This window comes from Dermacentor variabilis, chromosome 5 (genome assembly GCF_050947875.1).
Source record: "Dermacentor variabilis isolate Ectoservices chromosome 5, ASM5094787v1, whole genome shotgun sequence".
Taxonomy (NCBI): Eukaryota; Metazoa; Arthropoda; class Arachnida; order Ixodida; family Ixodidae; genus Dermacentor; species Dermacentor variabilis.
The window spans coordinates 111,593,970-111,613,968 of NC_134572.1; the positions used below are offsets into that span (position 1 = coordinate 111,593,970).

General features: G+C 47.6%; 1 protein-coding gene across 3 annotated transcripts in view; it reads right to left on the reverse strand.

Moving 5' to 3' along the window:
- LOC142583056 (glycine receptor subunit alpha-2-like) overlaps positions 1-19,999 on the reverse strand; it is a 208,713-nt gene that overhangs the window by 12,497 nt on the left and 176,217 nt on the right. The gene's annotated exons all lie outside the window — the stretch shown is intronic.

The window sequence follows — 19,999 nt, forward strand, 5'->3', positions numbered from 1 at the left end:
AAAGCATTCCTGCCGTTAAAACAGGCACGAGCCCCAACCACGACGAATCCGCCCATTTTGCAGGCGGGGAAGCATCGCATATACAGCCACCACATTTCTTCTCGCCTATCTTCCTCTCTTCTTTTCGAGAAAGCAAAAGAACGGTCCAGACGGCTGGGCACGACGCGGTCCAGTCTCGAAAGGGGACGAAATGACCTAGACCCCGCTTTCCCTGTGGCATCACTTGACCAAGCGCCGACGCAGACAAATAGCCGGCTGCGTGCTTTCGACAGCGAAACGGCTTCTGCCGTCGCCAACGCAACCGGGAACCCGTCTTCTCTTCTGGGCGAACGGACGCGTGACAGGAACTATTCCGACGTGCGGCAGCTCCGGCGATTCAAGACAGGAAAGGGAAAAAAAGAGGAAAGGACGGCCTGGGGAGTCGCCTTCGTTCAGGCTTCCCGGGGAGCAAATTTCCTCGACCGTACGGGGTGTGGGCTGGTTATATTTGCACTTGCCCTCAACACCAGCCTCATTTCCTCGGTGCACCCGTATCGCTGCTTCCTGAGTTTTCCCGGCAGTGAGCCGAGCAAACGCTAGCTAGCGCGTGGGGCTTCTTCTATCGTCGCCTTTTGCCGCCGTCCGCCTTGTGTTCGGGCTATCTTAACACATACGAGTCGTCAAGCGGCGAGGTGCCGAAGGAGGACGCATCGGGTTATTACTAAGGTTTCGCCGTTTCCACGCCAGCTTCGCTTTTCGAGGAAGCGTGCTAGCTCGCGATCTTGAATCTATATGTCAGCTGGGGCCCTGTTGCTGCAGTTTCGAAAGAAGTTGTACAACAGGGCTGTACAGCACGTACGTCGGCACGCCTAATCGTGCTGGTGGCAGCCTTCGCCTGAACACTCTTGTCATCACGTGGCACGCCGCCTAACTACGCGACCATCGAGACGAGACGCAAAGCTTGAAAACATGCAGACAATGGTACTGCAGGCTTTCCCCTTCGCAGTTGCCGCATCAGGCCTAAAAAGTCGGCATTTCTCTCGCAGCACAATATTATAAGTCTTATTCGTATGCACGTTAGCAAAGTTCGGAAACCGAGAAAGACCGAAAGACGGGTAAACAGGAAAGGGCAGATAGGCAAGCAAGCCGGGATTACGCGGTTTGCTATCCTGCTTGGGGAAGGAAGAAAACGGAAGACTAAAAGCTAAAAGAAGAGAGAGCGAGTACAGCACCACCGCAGTGAGCACAACACAACACCACAGCACATCTGAGAAACAACACATCGCGGTAGCGAACCGGCTTTGGCGTCGCGCTGCGGAGTTCGAGGTCAGGGGTTCGATCCCAACCATAGCGGCCGCATTTAGATGGTGGCAAAATGCAAAAAACGCTCGTGTACTTGGATTCAGGTGCACGTCAAAGAAACTCAGGTGGTCGAAATCAATTCGGAGTCCGGCGCTACGGTGGGCCTCATAATCATACCCTGATTTTGACACGTAAAACCCTATTATTTATTTTAATTTTGACGTCCGTTGGGCATTTCCTTCTTGAATTTCCCCTGATCGTCATCATCGTCGTCATGTCAGTCTCATTAAGCACATTGCAGAGCAAACACCTCTCTCTCTCCCTCAGATGTCCAACTCTCCCTACCTACCTGTCGTGGTTGCTCAGTGGCTATGGTGTTGGGCTGCTGAGCACGAGGTCGCGGGATCGAATCCCGGGCACGGCGGCCGCATTTCGATGGGGGCGAAATGCGAAAACACCCATGTACTTTGCTTCAGGTGCACGTTAGAGAACCCCAGGTGGTCGAAATTTCCGGAGCCCTCCACTACGGCGTGCCTCATAATCAGAAAGTGGTTTTGGCACGTAAAACCCCATAATTTTTTTAACTCTCCCTACCTGCATCATCTCAAGAAGGAATGTTGCTAGCTGCGAGCGGACCTACACTGTAAAATATTTTACACCCTTAAAAGTGAAAAAGGGTGTAAATGTGTCTATAACTCACACCCTTAGGGTGTTATCTACATAACGTACACCATAAGGATGTGAGTTATAGACATATTTACATTCTTTTTCACTTTTAAGGGTGTAAAATATCTTACAGTGTATAGCCTTACAAAGGGTGCTGGAAATGGCTTCGCTTACTACCCAATACATCTGTGAATTTTCGAAGCTCATCATTCAACACAATTCTCTGCAACCCTCGACTTCGTTTAACAAAACTTGCCACCTATTCTCCAACACACGTTCCAATTGTGTTACCCGTATTTTCACTTGTTTTTCTTGTGCCGTATAATCGAATCGGGGTTTTTGGCACGTGATACCCCAGAATAAAATTTAAAGAAATACTTGTTTTCATGTTGTTCTGCACTGTCGCTTTCTTGCCTTTTAAATCAGGCGCAATGTTTTCGGTTCCACTGGTCATTGCGTGATTTTTATTTTTCTTTAGCGTTTTAAATAGCGTAAGGAGCGGATAACTTTCGTTAGCCTTAGTGTACGAGTAGCAAACTTTAACAAGAGCCAACCGTAACCTCACCTTTTTCTTTCTTTTTGTGCGACTGCAATGCACGTGATGTGTGATTAAAGCTTTTTGTTAGCGGATATACATGAAAAAAAAGATAAATTAAAGAAAGAAAATCTTGCAACCCACATTATAGAACGAAATATTCAAGATCTCAGCAGTCGCGTTCTTGTCGCTACTGTGAGCAAGAAGAAACGCGCATTAAAGAAAATATAAGAGAGAAACGACAGAGTTTGGGAACTTTGCTGTCAACAATGCAAAGATTGCGGCGGCTGAAAGTGGCGATACGGAAAATGTGTTTCCAGGGCTTGCACCACTAGACAATGTTACCACCCCGGGAACAACGAAAGCGAGAAGCCCGCCTCGCGCTCAGCACCGCTACCGTAGACTGTTTCGTGCAATCGAGTGGCAACAGTGAAACGACGCGCTCACTTCCGATACAGTCCGTGCATCGAAAACCGTCACCGACTTAAATAGCATGCACGTCGCACCCGGTGCTGTACTCTCTCTGTTTCCCTTCTAGTACCCACCAGAAACGTGGCTGATATCTCGCCGACTGGCCGGCGGAGATGACTGGTGAAACTCGAGGGTTTTCGGTGTCTGTGCGGTGCCGTCGCACACTGGTGGAGCTGGCGGATGGCGACCCGTGCATTCCGAGTTCGCGGAAACCGTGAAGGTGGCGCTGAACGTAGGCGCTTCTCGACGCCCTCCTCGTCCACGAAAACTGCCTGCCGTACCGAAGCACGCTTTGCGCTGGCGGTCTTATCGTTGCCTTCGAACGAAAAAGCAACTCAGTTTGTGAGCGCTAGTTTGGTGCTTGGAAACAACTCACGTGATGGAAAGTTTCGCCATGCGTGAGCACAGCCAAAGACGGGTATACTTGCAAGTACAGTCCTTTTAGATGGGGGAGCGAGAAAGATGCCGAGTTTACTTATTATGGATGAAAAGGTGGTGTAGTTGCCTACTGGCATTATGAGACATGGTTTACGTCTCACAGCGTCCGTACTTGTTCTGTACCGCGCACTTCGCTAAATTAAAGAAAAAAGAAATTACTTGAATTGTGGGGATTAACATCCTGAAACTGAACAGTCGGTTCTGAGGTACACCGTAGTGCAGAGCTCCGGAATAAATTTGACCACCCGGAGCCTCATAGGTCGCCAGATAAAATAATCTGACTCAGACTCGCTGACAAAATACCCCCCCCCCCCACCTCTTTCTTTTTCTTAGGGCCCACTTAAACTCAGGCCCGCCAAGACTCCTCTCAGCCGGGTTCACTCACACTCAGACTCACGGGTCGATCCGAGCCTGAGTGGTTCCTGGAATTGCTTAAATTGCACCCAATACGCAGTGTAAGAGCGTTTACGCATTCATCGACCACCGCTGCGACGATCGAACGTGTTTTCTTGTGCTCAGCAGTGAAATCTCAGTCTCGGAGTTTTACTGTTGTTCTTGCCTCAAAACATGGCTCGTACCCACAGTGGTCATTGACCACGCTTGGTTGTTTGAAAAATGCACCCGACAAAATACCAATCGTGGTAAAGGCAAACATTAACAACCAAGCATTAGGAAACTAAATGCTAACACAAAATTTGAAAGGGCCTACATATAAACTTGGTAAAAATACAAATAAAACAAAATAACGTGTCCATGGTTGGTACCTTAGCAGCGTAACCTTGCGGACGCTTCTGCGACCTTGTGTAGAGCAGTAATCATGGACCCATGGCTTGTGCCTAATTGGCAAACACCAAAGGACAACGTGTTTGCTGTTGCAAGCGCTAAACTTAGATTACCAGCTTGAAGTATGAAGAACATTAGGCGAAGGGAGGAGAAGCGGCGGCGGAGAGAAATAAAAAAAATGGTTCACAGTTGCTGCTTCATTACAAAAATGTGGAGGTCGCTTAAGCTTCGCCTACAAGAGTGGAGCGCGATGGTATTCAAAGCTCCCTGACTGCTTCTCATGCTTCCCGGCAACTGTAGCTCATATAACCGCAATGGTTACCGGGAAACGCTGGCAATGAACGTCATGCACGAAGGCGAGCTCTCTGGTAGAAACGCGACCTCTTGCGTGCGCCGCGGAAGCGCGGAGGCAAGCGCCATCTGGATGTTGTTGCGAGGAACCGGGAGGCGCATTTACATCCGCTCGCCTGTGCAGCCGGTCGACTGCAGCGCTGCCCCCGCGGCACCAATGGGAACTATATATCTAGGTAACTTTTCGCCCTAGGGGAGCGTAGGTCCCTAGGTGTTGTGTAAAAAACGCACCTAGCTCCTGAAACGCCCTAGTCCCCATGCGCACGCGCGCGGGGCCCATAGAAATATACCATAGCGCAGATAGTATGTGGTAGTATTGTTTGTGCCAACTCGCCGGAGTAGCAGGGTAGGCGGTTCATTGTGCGTGCACGCAAGCAGCACGTCCACGAACGAAGCGATACAAGGTGGAACAGCGCGTTTTACGGCAATTGAAGTTGTGTGTGTGTGACGCGCTTGGTGTGTGCAAAGAGCAATTTAGTTGCGCGTGTGACGAATGTGTATGCGCAAATAGCACGACCACGAACGAAGGTGGAACATCGCGTTTTGGCGTGCGCAAACAGCAATCGAGTTGCGTGTGTGACGCGTCGTTCGTTCGCGCAAACAGAACGACCACGAACGAAGCGATGCAAGGTGGAACAGTGCGTTTTGCGCAATCTAGTTGTGTGTGTGTGCGTGGCGCGTTTGTGGTGTGCAAAGAGCACGACGACGATTGTCTTCTAACTGCGCCAGAGCAAACCGATTGTTGGATTCTACATAGGTATTGAACGGGCGTTAAACCTAGAGAAACACGGGATTGCGACGCGACTAGCCGCGATGTTATAGCACTGTACGTACGTAAGTTTACAGCACCGACTTTTAATTCGGAGTCAATAAGGGACACGCCACGAGTGATTGGTATGTGGAGGTTAACTCATACGTGCATTAATTAGCGGCCATATAGAAAAAAAAAAGGGGATGGTGGGCGGAGGGCGGCGGGGATTGCTGAGACAGGTGCTCGAAAGCGTTTCCACGCATGTTTTGTCGGTGTACTCGATGAACTAAATGCCGCTTTGAAGAAATTGTGACGAAATGTTGGCATGTGCGTAGTGGCACAGTTTAAAATGTGTCGAAGAGTAAATCCGAAAAGAACCGAAGCGTACCATGTGTAAAAAATGTGTGAAAACTAAAGCTGCAAGCTTATGTTATGCAGCATTGACCGATGTCGAGATATTGTTCTCATGAATGTAGCATCCATCGCCTTTGTACGCATTTGCTGGCTTCGGCACACTATCATCGAGGCATTGATCAAGATTAATAAAACTGTACCCGCAACGAGCGCGTCGCCCTGGTTTCGGTTCTCGTTGCTATTCGTGATAATAAACAGTTTGTAAATTGTGCTTTTTGTTGGCGATTCTCTGGACAAAGGACGAAAACGAAAACTGGCAATTAAAATAAGCAACGCGTAGAATATTTTAAACGAAAAACTGTTTCAACATTCTTTAATGCAACTCTAAGGATGGATAGATGGATGTTATGAGCGTCCCCTTTGGAACGGGGCGGTGGCTTGCGCCACCAAGCTCTTGCTACTATGCTGCCTAATATCCTACCTAGATTAACCAATGAAAAAAAAAACACTATGAACTACCACGTCCAAATTTTCTGATACCCTATTGCGAACTGTGCTTTTGTACGTCTCCGTCTTATGTCGTTTCCCCACTTTTCTTCCACCAATCCTCCAATCGCCTCTTACTGATGTCTATTGCGGACCTGTTTGCTTTACCACTGCTCCCGCTGAACCCAAGGGCTTCAAGGAGGCCAGTGGTGCCTAAATCGACCGCTGGATAGACGTCTTCACATTCTAATAAAATATGCTCCGTCGTTTCCCTAGCTTTACCGCAGCAAGCACATGCTTCTTCTTCCTTCTTATATCTCGCTTTATAGGTGCGTGTTCTAAGGCATCCCGATCTCGCTTCGAAAAGTAATGAGCTTCCCTTTGAGTTATCATAAATGGTTTCTTTCCTAATTTCGTTTTTTCCCCGTAAGTAGTTACTCATGGCAGGTTTCTTTTCCATTGCCGCCACCCATGAGATTAATTCAGCCTCTCTGACTTTCCGCTTGACCTTCTTTGTTGCTGTGTTGCCCACCCCACAGGCCGCATACTTGCTGGTAAGCTTCCTAGTTCTTTTCCTCCACTGTGAATCAAATGTTTTGCCTGTACAGATACCTGAACACTCTCCCAGCCCATTTACTTTCCTCCATATTCCTCAGCCGTTCTTCATACTCAATTTTACTGCGAGCTTCCCTCACTTCAAAACTAGTCCAGCCCATATCCCCTTGCACAGCTTCATTTGTAGTCTTCCCGTGAGCGCCCAATGCGAGGCGACCCACTGACCTTTGGTTCCCGTCGAGTCCTGATTTTACCCCTGATTTAAAGCAAACTACCGCATTTCCAAAAGTAAGTCCTGGAACCATTACCCCTTTCCACATACCTCGGAGGACCTCGTACCTATTGTATCCCCATAGCGCTCTGTGCTTAATTATGGCTGCATTTCTCTTCCTCTTGACTGTTATGGTTTTTTCCTGTGTTTCCATATATCTGTTGCCTTCGTTTATCCATATACCAAGGTATTTATATTCTGTTCCCCGAGGTATTTCATGGCCCTGTATCTCCACTGTCTGTTCACTGTTTTCATTGAATACAATAACACCTGATTTTCTAACACTAAATTTCAAACCTAAATTGTTGCCTTCCTGTCCACAGATATTAGCCAGACGTTGCAAATCACTTTGCTTGTTTGCGAGCAACACAATGTCGTCCGCATAAAATAAACCTGGGAGTTGCTGCTCTATTACTGTACCTGCCTGTTTGTATGAGAGATTAAACCCGATATTACTTCCTTCTAGCGCCCTCTCCATCCTCACCATGTACATCATAAACAGCAGCGGGGATAAAGGGCACCCCTGCCTCAGTCCCTTGTTGATATGAACTTTCTCCGCGCTCCTCATCCCTTCCCATTCAACGCAAACAGTATTTTCTAGGTAAATCTCTCTCAAAAGCTGTATACAATCGTTACCTAAGCCTTCCCCTTCCAGAATATCCCACAAAATGCTGCGGTCTACGTTGTCGTATGCTCCTGTAATGTCCAAAAAGGCCACATACAACGGTCTGCTTTCTGCTTTTGATATTTCAATGCACTGAGTAAGAACAAACAAGTTATCATCCAAACGCCTACCTTTTCTAAAGCCATTCTGAAGCTCTCCCAAAATGCCATTATTTTCTGCCCATGCTTGAAGCTTTAATTTGATTGCCTGCATTGCTAGCCTGTATATTACCGATGTAATGGTCAACGGTCTATACGAGTGAATTCTGTCTTTCTCCCCCTTACCTTTATAAATTAAATTCATTCTACTTTGTCGCCAACTGTCTGGTATTCGTCTATCTTTTAAAGTTTTTTCAACTGCTTTCACGAGAGCTTCCTTACTTTTTGGTCCCAGTTCATTTATCAGCCTAACGGGAACCTCGTCTAGCCCTGTGGCTGTGCGCTTAGGAATTTTCTCTTCCGCTTTCTTCCAGTTTAAATTTGTAAGCACTAGCTCCTTTCCCCCTTGGGTCTCTTTCATGCTCTTTTTTTCTTCAAATACGACCTCGTCCTTGCCTTGGAAAGATTCGGCTGTTACTTTTTGGATGTAATTTATTGCTGCTTCTCCCTCCAGTCTGTTTTCATCTTCGTCTAGGATATGTTGTTGTATTGTTGTTGACTTCCTGCCTAATAATTTTATGTGATTCCAAAATATTCTAGGTGCGGCCTTCTTTTTCTCACGTATTTCTGACAACCAACTTTCACTTTCACCTTTTAATTTTGCTTGCACCAGTATTTGTACCATAGACTTTTTCTCCCGGTATATTTCCCATTTACTGGTTACTTCATCCTGTGGCAAGTGCGCCTTCTTAGCCTGCCTGTGCTCTCGAGATGCTTTCTGTCGTTCGGCGATCGCTTCTCGTATCTCCTTGTTCCACCAGCTTTTCGGTTTCTTTTTTCCTTTCCAATGAACATGTTGTTTCTCTTTCCGTATTTCTGTCGTTACTACACTTAGAAGCGCACCATATTCCCACCCCTTACTTGGCGACTTGCCAATTTCTTCCTCCACTCTAGTGACTATATTTGCTATTTGTTCAGCGTTCAAATTTGGACTGGCCATTTTGCTTTCGTTGCTCTCTTTCCCAACTACATATCCCATTTTCAAAATAATTTCTAATTCTAAGGCTCTAAGCGCCACCTATTTCCGGTAGTCAAAATGTGCCATGGCGGCTTCCTGTCAATTGGATGTGAGCGTAGCGTGGGAGCTTCAATGGTACATCTCAGCTTTTTTGGTTATCCCCTGCTGTTTCTTATATTTCCGCGTAATAACTCTTTCTTGTACCCAATACAATACCGAATAGGGATCGTATAGAAGCTCAGAGGCTGCACCTGTCATTCACATAGACAGGTAAGGTAGCTGTTCGCGACCACTTTCAACTCATCTGGGACGTACATAATTTTTTTGTGTTATTTATGCATGCTTAGGCATCGTTTTTCACGCCGCCTGAAGTTCTCTCTGAAAGTACGCTTTAAATGCACTGCACGCCTTAAATTGACACCCATCTGTAACGTGTTTGAGCCGTTATTTATAGCCCATATTTTGCGGACTACGATTTTAACCTCATGCGCACTACCGCCCGTTTGTTCTGTTGCGCTCGCGATATCAATGTTTTTAGATCCAGAAGGCTGCTTCCGCATGAAAAAAGAGACTCGCCGTGTTAGATTGTACACATGGAAAGCGAACGCTGTGACACATTCTTTAAATTGGCCGACTGTTGCAAGCGGTGGCGTCATTGCCGTCGTCGAAATGTATATACAGGCACACTATAATAGAGACATACGTATTTACAGTGCCAAATGAACAATTTGGTGTTTCGTCCCTTGGCGCTCTCCTGCTCGGCCTGACAGGCAGGTGTCACGCAGTGCGTTGCACTGAAAGCGCATGAGCATACCGCGAAATCTACGCTAGCGTTTTTATAGACAAATGCTCGAAGATTTCTATCACCAGCTGCCACTTGAAAGTGCGTTTAGCTAGCAAGCCAGCAGTAGTGTCTGCACTTTCAAGCATACACTTGATCATACGAAGATAATGAGACAAAGTGTAAACACATGAATGACAGATTCAATATTTCTTGACACTCGTAAATCCTCAAACCTGCCAGTTGTTCGTTAGTGCGTGAAAAAGTGGAATTTTGTGATGTTTAAAAGCAGACATTGGTTCATCCAAACGCGGCTTTGCCTAGGCCGTCGCACTGTATGAATGAATTATCAAATGCATGGGCATTGCAGCAATGAGGTGATGTAGCTGAAAAATGCACCTTTGTTCTCTTTTCACTTTACCCGCCGTGGTTGCTCAGTGGCTATGGTGTTGGGCTGCTGAGCACGAGGTCGCGGGATCGAATCCCGGCCACGGCGGCCGCATTTCGATGGGGGCGAAATGCGAAAACACCCGTGTGCTTAGATTTAGGTGCACGTTAAAGAACCCCAGGTGGTCAAAATTTCCGGAGTCCTCCACTACGGCGTGCCTCATAATCAGAAAGTGGTTTTGGCACGTAAAACCCCAAATATTATTATTATTATCTTTTCACTTTGCCTCATGGTATTCTGTCTCAAGTTTAGCCATTGTCAGAGCAGCGATTTCGACTGGCACAGCAACGCTTATCTGAATGGCATCTGTCAATGTCGTAAGTTGTCATTGCTCCTTTCAGCACATATGTTACATGGTCTTTGACATCTTCAGTACGACCTAAATGTGTTTCACAGCTGTGATTGCCTCAGTGCATATAGAAGCAACGAAGTGATTCCAAATACTTTTGCAGAATAACTGAAATGTGGGCAAGTTCATTCGGATTCATGATTATGGCAGATTTGAACCCAACACTGTGTAACACTACTACACAGACTGGCGTTTCGGGTAGTCGAGACAAGATTCTTATTAAAACCTCGTTGAGATTTGACAAACTGTTAGCTAGGTGGGATAAAGTAATTGTGATTCAGAATGGTAGCCTCAACATTGAGCACAAGGCAAGAGGTGAGTTTTTTATTGTGATCATTTTCTACAAGCATGCACATTAGCATTACAGTAGTACGAGCATCTTTGTAGCACATCCTTCCCTGTATAAAAAGGGTCATGTTGTTTACTGCTTAGCTGGTGTTATGCATTGTCCACTTCTATGGTGTTGATGCCCAGGATCTCTACAAAACGGAACCTCTTTGGTACAGTCGTGTGGCTGCTTGTGTTCTTCTCCCCTAGCCAGAGGCATGAAGGGGGGTTCACGGTCACTGACCAAGTCTGATGTATAACCCGACATTTAGGAACTACACACGTGTTCCTCGTTCACTGAGTTGGACAGGAAATCGTCGTCACTTATGTAGCCAGCATGTGACGTAATGAACATGCGTAAATGGCAGGCATAGTCCCTGGTGTCCGGTTCATCGTAGCTGGCGTCAATTGAACGATTAGCGATTCTAGCAGCCGCCCGGATGACATGTTCTTTTCTTTGGCAACAACAGTGGCATTGTCCCGGTCAATCTTGTGACTATGTTCCTGCGCATGCTCGGCAAATAATAGTCGTGTGACTATTATTTCTTAGATCACGCTTTTTTTTCGTTTCCATGCCTGACCAGCCGAACTTTCATCGAACCCTTGATTATGCAGCCAGAGGCAGTGGCACTCGTTGTGTCCTGTTTGAGATGAATGGTCTTTTTGTCCGTGTCTATCCACTATCACCTGGGCTTATCTCCTGGCTGCTGAAGTGTGCCTGCATTTTCCAGGTCAACTACTCTGACATTAATGTCTGGATACAAATTGGGTAGATCTTGTATGCCATGTCCAACATCAGAGTAAGTTTTCTGTTTCTGCCAGCACTTTTGCTCATGCACTTTCATTTTCCTCCGGTCCGGGAGTTGTGGAAAGAAGCTGTCTGCAGTAGCTGCAAGTGTAGTCCTAAGCCTTTGGCTCGTAAGCATTTGCACTAGCGAGGAGCTATTTTTCAGAAGGCTCAGTCTATAATTGTGTGTCTTGTAGGCATCACCTGACGTCTCAAGGGAGTTCTAGGATAAGTTCACGGTGGCTTCTGTGAGATCATTGCGCTGTTGGTAGCGTGGACTGCACGCCATTTGTTGGAATTCTTATGAATTCTGCAAACAGCGAGCTGCGCCCTTTTGCAAGCTACAGTTTGTTGTGGTTCACGACCACTACACTATTGCACGCCTTGTGAAAACAAAGAGGCATTGAGTCGCAATCACAGGTCCTGTCAAACTAGCCAGTACTAGCTCAGGATACCTTACTAGTATTTTGTGACGATGAGCCACCACACCCCTCCAATAGAAAATATGTCCATAGTGAACTTCTGTAACAGCTTTTCTCAGAATCCCAATTGCAGGAGTGTCACCCTTCTCTTAGTCCTGTGGTGCTCGCATGTACGACATGACTTGAAGACATTTGCTGTTTGTATGTATTTATGATGCAGTACTTTGTCGTCTTGCTAGGCATTTATTGATTCCAAAGTGGCCTTCAAGTGAGAAGTGCTGGGTGGGTAAGCTCCTGTAGCTTCTTGGGCGCGATGGTTTTATTGCCAAAATATCAGCATGTCTTGGACTACATTGTCCTTGTAAAGCCAGAATTCTTTCAGAGGTTGCAACACCTTGTCCAGCTCTTTCGAGTGAAAATGCAAAGTTGGCAGCAGCATTAATCTAGCACTTGTTCTTTCTTCAGTTCTTGTAAAGAAGGTGGGGAGAGGCAGCATGCATAGCCTTCAATCTTGGTAGGCCCTTGTGGTGCCTGTTATTCTCCTTCACATGAGAACTTCACAGTGTATCAGCTGCGGGAAAGTCTTTGCCTAAGATGTACATTATGCCTGATAATGCATCAATCATGTGCACACTTTATAAATTGAGAAACAGATTGTTGCCCCATTTATAGAATTTATCTCGAGCTTGCAAGAGAGAAAGCACTTCTTTCTATATCTGGGCATAGCCAGGCATTCTGTCTCTGCAAAATATTTTGAGGCGTATCTGTAACATGTTGCCCATCGTCTTGCTTTTGGCTGAGCACTGCAACTAGACCACAGCACAAAGCATCAGCTGTGATTAGCAGCTGGTCTCTCATTTTGAGGAGCACCAGCCAAGCACTGGATCTGAAGAAAGTATTTCTTTCCATTTTGAGAATTCTGGAACCTGTGTGAGTTCCAGACAAACCATGCTTTGAAAACAGCATGCTGGACAATGGGTGTAGTGTTTGTCATGTTAGGAGCGAATAAACCTAGATAGGTGGTCATGCCCATTAGCAGCAGTAGTTCTGGAGGATGGTCTTGGCATGTCTGTGACAGCTTTGAGCTTGTTTTCGTTCATGTGCCCCAAGTAGGATATTATTGTGATGCCAAACTTACATTTCTCTTTGTGGATGGCAGCTCTTGCACAGTGGGTGCCCTCAAATGTACTGCAGAGTTCGTTGTGTTGCTGTTTAGTTGAGCACCAACTGATAACCTCGACCATATGACAAGCAACACACATATAAGTTCTGGATGGATATCATTCATATACCATTGTGTTTGATCTGGGGCACACCAGATACCAAATCGCATGAGCAGTTAAAGCGAAACCAACGGAACGGTGCTGTAAAGGTGGTCAAGAAATTTCTGTAATTTCTCAGGGATTTGCCAAAACCCTGAATTTGGGCATCAATTTTTCATATACCAAGCTGTGACTTGTAGTATCTGAAGGGTATGCTCTACTGCAGGAATTGGATATGATGCTCATAGGGCTTGCTTGTTCAGTTTTTGTGTAATCCATAAAAGTGTGGAGTGCTCCTGATGGCTTCGTCACCATTACCATAAGCGTGCACCAAGGAGTTGGCTCTGTCATAGCTGTCGTAAAACCAGTCTTAAACCTGGAGAAGTTTGGCTTTCGTCTTCTATAAAAGTAGCCATATAAAACAGTGAAATATTAGTGCACAGGACACAAGCACCAGTTTCAACATTTTCATGCAAGCTGCGCGAAGTATTTGAGGATGCGGCTTTGAATCTCCACAACCATTAACATTCTCAATCTGTCTAAGCACTCGACTTCAGCTTCACAATCACCTCTGTGACCTATTTAGCAAATTTATTTGAAAATAGCAGCATTCTGCCTGATGCACGAGATGGAACTTTATGTTGTGCTAGTCGCCTTACACACTGACCACAGTAACTTGGAGGTCACCACCTTCTCGAAATGTCACGAACCACATTGTTTTCAGGGTGAGACAAGAAATCGTGTCTAATTATCATCTGTGACAAAAAGAAATAACTGATGCCTGTGGCAAGGTGCCATTCAAATGGTTGAGTTCCTCCAGGAGGTAGGGGGTGATACGAGTGAGAACCTTCAAAAGCCAATTATGGCCTTAGCCAAGCAGCCCTAGGTGACATAGTAAAGCTTTTTGGGCACAATGTCATTAGGCACCACTCTATATAATTTATTTGCTTCCACAACATCTGCATGGCTCACGAGTGTCCGGTGGTAAATTTCTGAAGCCACATCAACCTCGATGTAGCATCCCTAATTCCAAATACTTCAATCTGCATGCCACTATGTATGGTGGGGGTTACTGGGAAGGAGACTAACGAACAGCTACACATAGATCAAAACTCCCTAAAGGCTGTTATTGTGGAAGCACTGCCCAACATCAACACACGCTATATGATACAAGAATGTTGCTGCTAACAAAGATGAATTCAGTAATTGAGGATGAAGATGGTTTTACTCAATAGCCTTATAAAAAATGGTAAAAGAAAGCTAATAAATTTGGAACTCATGTTTCGAATCTTGTCTGAAAAAAAATCAGTATGTCTTCAAATATCTCACGCAGCCGGTAATCCTGTTCTACTTCTTCATGACCTTCAGGTATGCTAGAGAAGTCTTTCTCATCAGTGGGCTAAAAAATGTAGTTGAGCAAAAGGAGTAGACCTAGGTGGCTGACAGAATGGCTCTTCTTTAAGTGCTGTGCGTAGAAGAAAAAAGCATGTAAACATCTTCAACACTGTAATGGGCACTAACTGTTAGGGATGAAACATGAAAAACCCTAAGGAAAACATTTAGGTTTGGTGGATATGTAGAAAATACACAGAGACTAAAGACAGTGAAGGATAACGAAAAATGTTTGTGTAAGCTTCTTCACCAATGAATTTGTTGCCTGTAGACAAAACCAGGCAGAACTCGGAAAGCGACCTTCACCCCAAGTCGACGTCAATTCTGCGTGCAATTTGTGCATATTGACACAAAGGTGTGGGGCTCCTGCACTGCAGAACAGCGCGCGCAAAGGTTGGCGCCACGAAAGACGATGAAGTGCGTAAGCTGCACGCTCTTGTTCTGCCCCGCCACAAATCAAACATTGGCTACCCAAAATCACATTCTTTGGGGGTGCGAGGGCTTACCCCCTCCCAGGTCGCTCCTGCCAGCTCCCTCACAACAGACGTGGGAAGAGCTGCTCAGAACGCCGGAAGAAAAAGTACAAAAAGCCCTCGTTGCCTGGGCCGAAAGGGTCGCTCCTCGTGAGGGGCCATTCTAGGACTCGGGCCTGCCAGGTCATAACTGAGCAGAGTGTCAATAAAGTTGTTACCACCACCACCCGCCATTAAAGAGAAGCATACATTTTGCAAGACTCAGTCTCCAATCTACGTTACATTTTTCTGGTGGAGGTGTAGGGTACGTGCTACCACTCCCAGATCGAACACCGTCTACAAGCCCAGTACGAAGTCCGGTCGAGCTGACTCCTGTGCAGGTACGGAAAGCTGCCGACTTCAAGGACTGCCACCTGAGCACGAGCCTCTACGCAATCAAGTCAGAAGGATGAATACATTGGTTCCACTTTCTTCCTCGACCGCCACGACCGAGGTCGTCGTGAACCAGCCGCGAATCCCCACGTCCTTCCATGGGGACACCATTGAGGATGTAGAGGACTGGCTCGATCACTTTGAGCGTGTCGCAGAATTCAACGGCTGGAATACAGAGCACATGGTACGCAACGCCTACTTTGCCCTCAAGGACTATGCACGGACCTGGTTTGAGAACCGTGAGGCAGGACCCTATCGACATGGGACGAATTCCGACGGCAGCTAATCGGCACATACGCCAGCCTTGATCGCAAGGAGCGAGCTGAATCTGCAATTCAGGCGAGAGTACAGAGGCCGAACGAAAGCGTCGCAATGTTTCTCAAAGATATGTGCCGACTTTTCCGACGCGCGGATCCGTCCAGGCCGGAAGAAAAGAAGCTAAGGAATGTGATGCGCAGTGTCGAGCAAGAGTTATTCGGTGCCCTAATACGCAACCCACCAAATATTGTTGCAGAGTTTCTCGCGGAAGCCGCATCGATAGAAAAGGCACTGCAGGCAGAACCGTGACGTGTCGACCCTACCGCGTGACTCTCTCGCTATATCCCTGGACAATATCAATGCCTTGTGGGAGCTCATTAGGCTTATCGTTCGAGAAGAGCTTCAAAAGCTTCAGGTGGCTCCAGCATCGGTACAGCGACCTGCTCTGGCTGAGGTCGTCCGGGAGGAAATCAGGCAGGCAGTCCAAGTCCCAGAGCGAAGCGAGACACCACAGCACAAGGTACGGCAGCCACAACCTCGCATGTCGTATACGGAAGCTGCACGAAGTTCGTTGTCCCCGATTTTTCGCGATGTGAGCGACGTCCTGGACCTTCTTGGTGTGCGCGCCGTTGAACAAGCCACTCGCCTCGTTGCACGCCATTCATGGCTGAAACACACCCACCTCGCAAGAGCGACGTATGGCGCTCCGCAGACCGGAGGCCCTTCTGTTTTCATTGCGGTGAAGCTACAGGGCGTGTCCCTACCAACGAGCTGGGCTCCGTGAATTTTCACTGAATGCGCCGTGCCCACGCAATGGTGAATGCGCCCTGGAGATTGAAGCATACCTCGCGGATGCCTGGACCTCGGATGCCAGGACCTCGTTTGCCCCACGATTCCGTGAACCCCGGTCACCGTCACCCGCCCGAAACAGGTCTTCCAGCCCCTCTTCAAGCTGAGATCAACGAGACGTCGCTCACTCAGCCCAGCCTCCCGGGAAAACTGAGTCCAGCGACTTGCGGAGGTGAGGTCGCTGATGTCGCGAACGCTGACGATCCTCCACTGCAACAACCGTTATATGATGTAGTTTAGACGCAGAGAAAGCAGTGTAGTTCCGTGTCAGTATTCGTGACGTACCAGTTACCACAGATGACCACGAGGTCATGGCGTTAATCGACACGGGTGCGCACACGTCTGTTATGAGCCAGAATCTCGCGCGTATACTGAACAAAGTTTCAATGCAATGGACCGAAACTCAGATTCGTACTGCAGGAGGGCATCTCATAACTCCAATGGGCCGGTGCACGGCACGAGTCAACATTCGGGGCTTCACGTACATCGGCGACTTCGTCAATCTTCCTGAATGTTCAAAGGACCTTATACTCGGCATGGATTTCCTTCAGGCGAACGGTGCCATCATCGACCTGCAAGAGTCTAAAGTCAGCTTCACTACTACGCAAGCCATAGTGAACAGTAATGACAACGACCGTGACATCGCGCTTCGCGTAACTGACAATCACATCATGTTGCCACCCAAGAGCAGCGTGCTTACCCTTGTCCAATGCGACATGGAGGACGCCACCGAAGGAATTGCTGAGGCAAACATGCCCCTGCTTCTTGAGCACCACATTTGTATAGCCAGAGGGCTTCTTCAGGTGCAAAACAAATGTTCACTTGTTTTGCTAACAAACTTTAGCAACGAGTATCGGCATGTACAGCGAGGAACGACATGGCTGAACTGAGCTCATTTCTTCACAATATCACTAACGTTAATGACATTGCCACATTGGAAACCGCATCGTCTCAGCAATCTGGGTTCCCCAGCCTAAAAAGAACGGATTCACGTTAACGCCGCCCTGCCAGACCATCAGAAAGACCGTCTACTGAGTCTCGCGAATGAATTTGTGGACTGTTTTTCAACGTCATCCAAAGTGCGACGCAAGTCCATCACAAAGCACCGCATTATTACGGACGAGTCTGCACGTCCTGTCCGTCAGCATCCTTACAGAGGGTCTCCAGTGGAAAGGGAAGCGATCAAGCATCAGGTAAAAGAGATGCTCCAAGACGACGTGATCCAGCCATCCACCAGCCCGTGGGCCTCCCCTGTAGTGTTAGAAAGAAAGACAACACACTATGCTTCTGTGGAGATTACAGAAAGTTGAACCGTGTCACCAAGCATGATGTTTATTCATTGCCACGTATCTATGACGCATTGGATCGTCTACAACATGCCAAGTTTTTTTCTTCGTTGGATCTTAAATCAGGATATTGGCAAATCGAAGTTGATGAAAAGGGTCGTGAAAAAACAGCATTTGTGACACCTGATGGGCTTTATGAGTTCAAAGTTCTCCCCTTCGGTCTCTGTTCCGCACCTGCCACCTTTCAGCGGACGATGGATACCGTGCTTGCTGAACTCAAATGGCAAACCTGCCTCGTATACTTGGACGATGTCGTTGTGTTCTCAAGCACGTTTGACGAACATTTCGCATGACTCGAGGGTGTCCTCACTGCGATCCATACTGCCGGCCTCACCATCAAGCCTGAAAAATGCTACTTCGGGTTCCAAGAGCTCAAATTTCTTGGCCATGTCGTTGGTCCTGAAGGCGTCCGCCCAGACCCTGACAAGTTAGCCGCCGTAGCCGAGTTTTCACCACCCACAGACAAGAAGGCTGTCCAACGCTTCCTTCGTTTGAGCGCATATTATAGGTGCTTCGTCGAGGGATTCTGGAGAATTGCTGAACCTCTGACACGGCTCACACGCGACGATGTGCCTTTCATTTGGGCGGACGAGCAGCAGCGGTCGTTCAATGAATTGCGCAAGCGTTTGCAAGAGGCCCCAATACTTGCTCATTTCAACGAAGACGCTGACACTGAAGTCCATACTGATGCCAGCAATGCGAGTCTCGGCACTTGTGCAGAGGCAAGCTGGTGCGGAACGCCCCGTTGCTTATGCAAGCCGCAGTCTCACCAAGGCTGAGAAAGACTACTCAACCACTAAAAAAAATGCTTAGCGGTTGTGTGGGCAATTGGTAAATTCCGTCCCTACTTGTACGGTAGACCCTTTAACGCTGTCAGCGATCAACCATGCCCTGTGCTGGCTTGCCAACCCCAAGGATCCTTCAGGCAAACTAGCCCATTGGAGCCTTCGCTTACAAGAGTATGATATTACAGTTGTCAACCGATCGGGCAGGAAGCACAGTGACGCTGACTGTTTGTCACGTGCACCACTCCCTACGACCTCATTGGACCCTGACCATGACTTGCCATTTGTCGCCGCATTAGTTATCGACGCCATAAAGATGGCTGAGCACCAGCGCACTGACGCTGAGCTGCTGCCGCGAATCGAACACCTCCAAGGAGTTGAAGGTGTTTTGCCCTGCTTGCTCATGCGCGGCTTATCATCATACTACTTGCACAACAACGTCCTTTACAGGAAAAACGGCGGAAGCGGCCCCAATACGTGCCTCCTTGTCGTGCCATAGGCGCTACGCCACGACATTTTGCGAGCCTGCCATCATGAGCCATGCGCGGGACACCTGGGATTCGCCAAGACTTTAGGCAAGCATACGACAGAAGTATTACTGGCCCCGGCTTCATTCTTCTGTGCAACGGTACATGAAGACCTGCTATGATTGTCAGCACCGCAAAAAAGCACCAGTTAAACCAACTGGCTTTCTCCATCCTGTGGACCTTCCTCAAGCATCGTTCCAACAAATAGGAATGGATCTACTTGGGCCATTCCCAGTGACCTCGTCGCGCAACAGATGGATAGTCGTCGCTACCGACTACTTAACCTGGTACGCCGAAACCGAAGCTATTTCGCAAGTAAATTTATATGAAGTGGCCAAGTTCTTTGTACGCCACATCGTCCTACGACATGGTGGACCGTCCGTTCTCATCACTGACCGCGGTACAGCATTTACAGCGGAACTTATGCAGGATGTTCTCCAGCGGATGCATAGCTCTCACCGCAAGAACACTGCATATCACCCTCAAACCAATGAATTAATGGAACGTCTGAACAGAACACTGGCTGATATGCTCTCCACGTATGTCGACGTAGAGCACAAGACGTGGGACGCAATCTTACCCTATGTGACTTTCGGTTATAACGCTGCTGTACAGGAGACTACACAGTTTACGCTGTTCGAACTTGTATATGGGCGCCACGTCAGGTCAACACTTGACGCCATGCTACCTATGGCTGATAATAGCCCGACCAGCGAACACGTAGAAGAGTTCGTACAAAGAGCCGAAGAGGCACGCCAGCTTGCTCGGCATCGTATCCGGAGCCAACAGCATACCGCCACCCTTCGATACAACCAGGGTCGACGCGACATCCATTACAA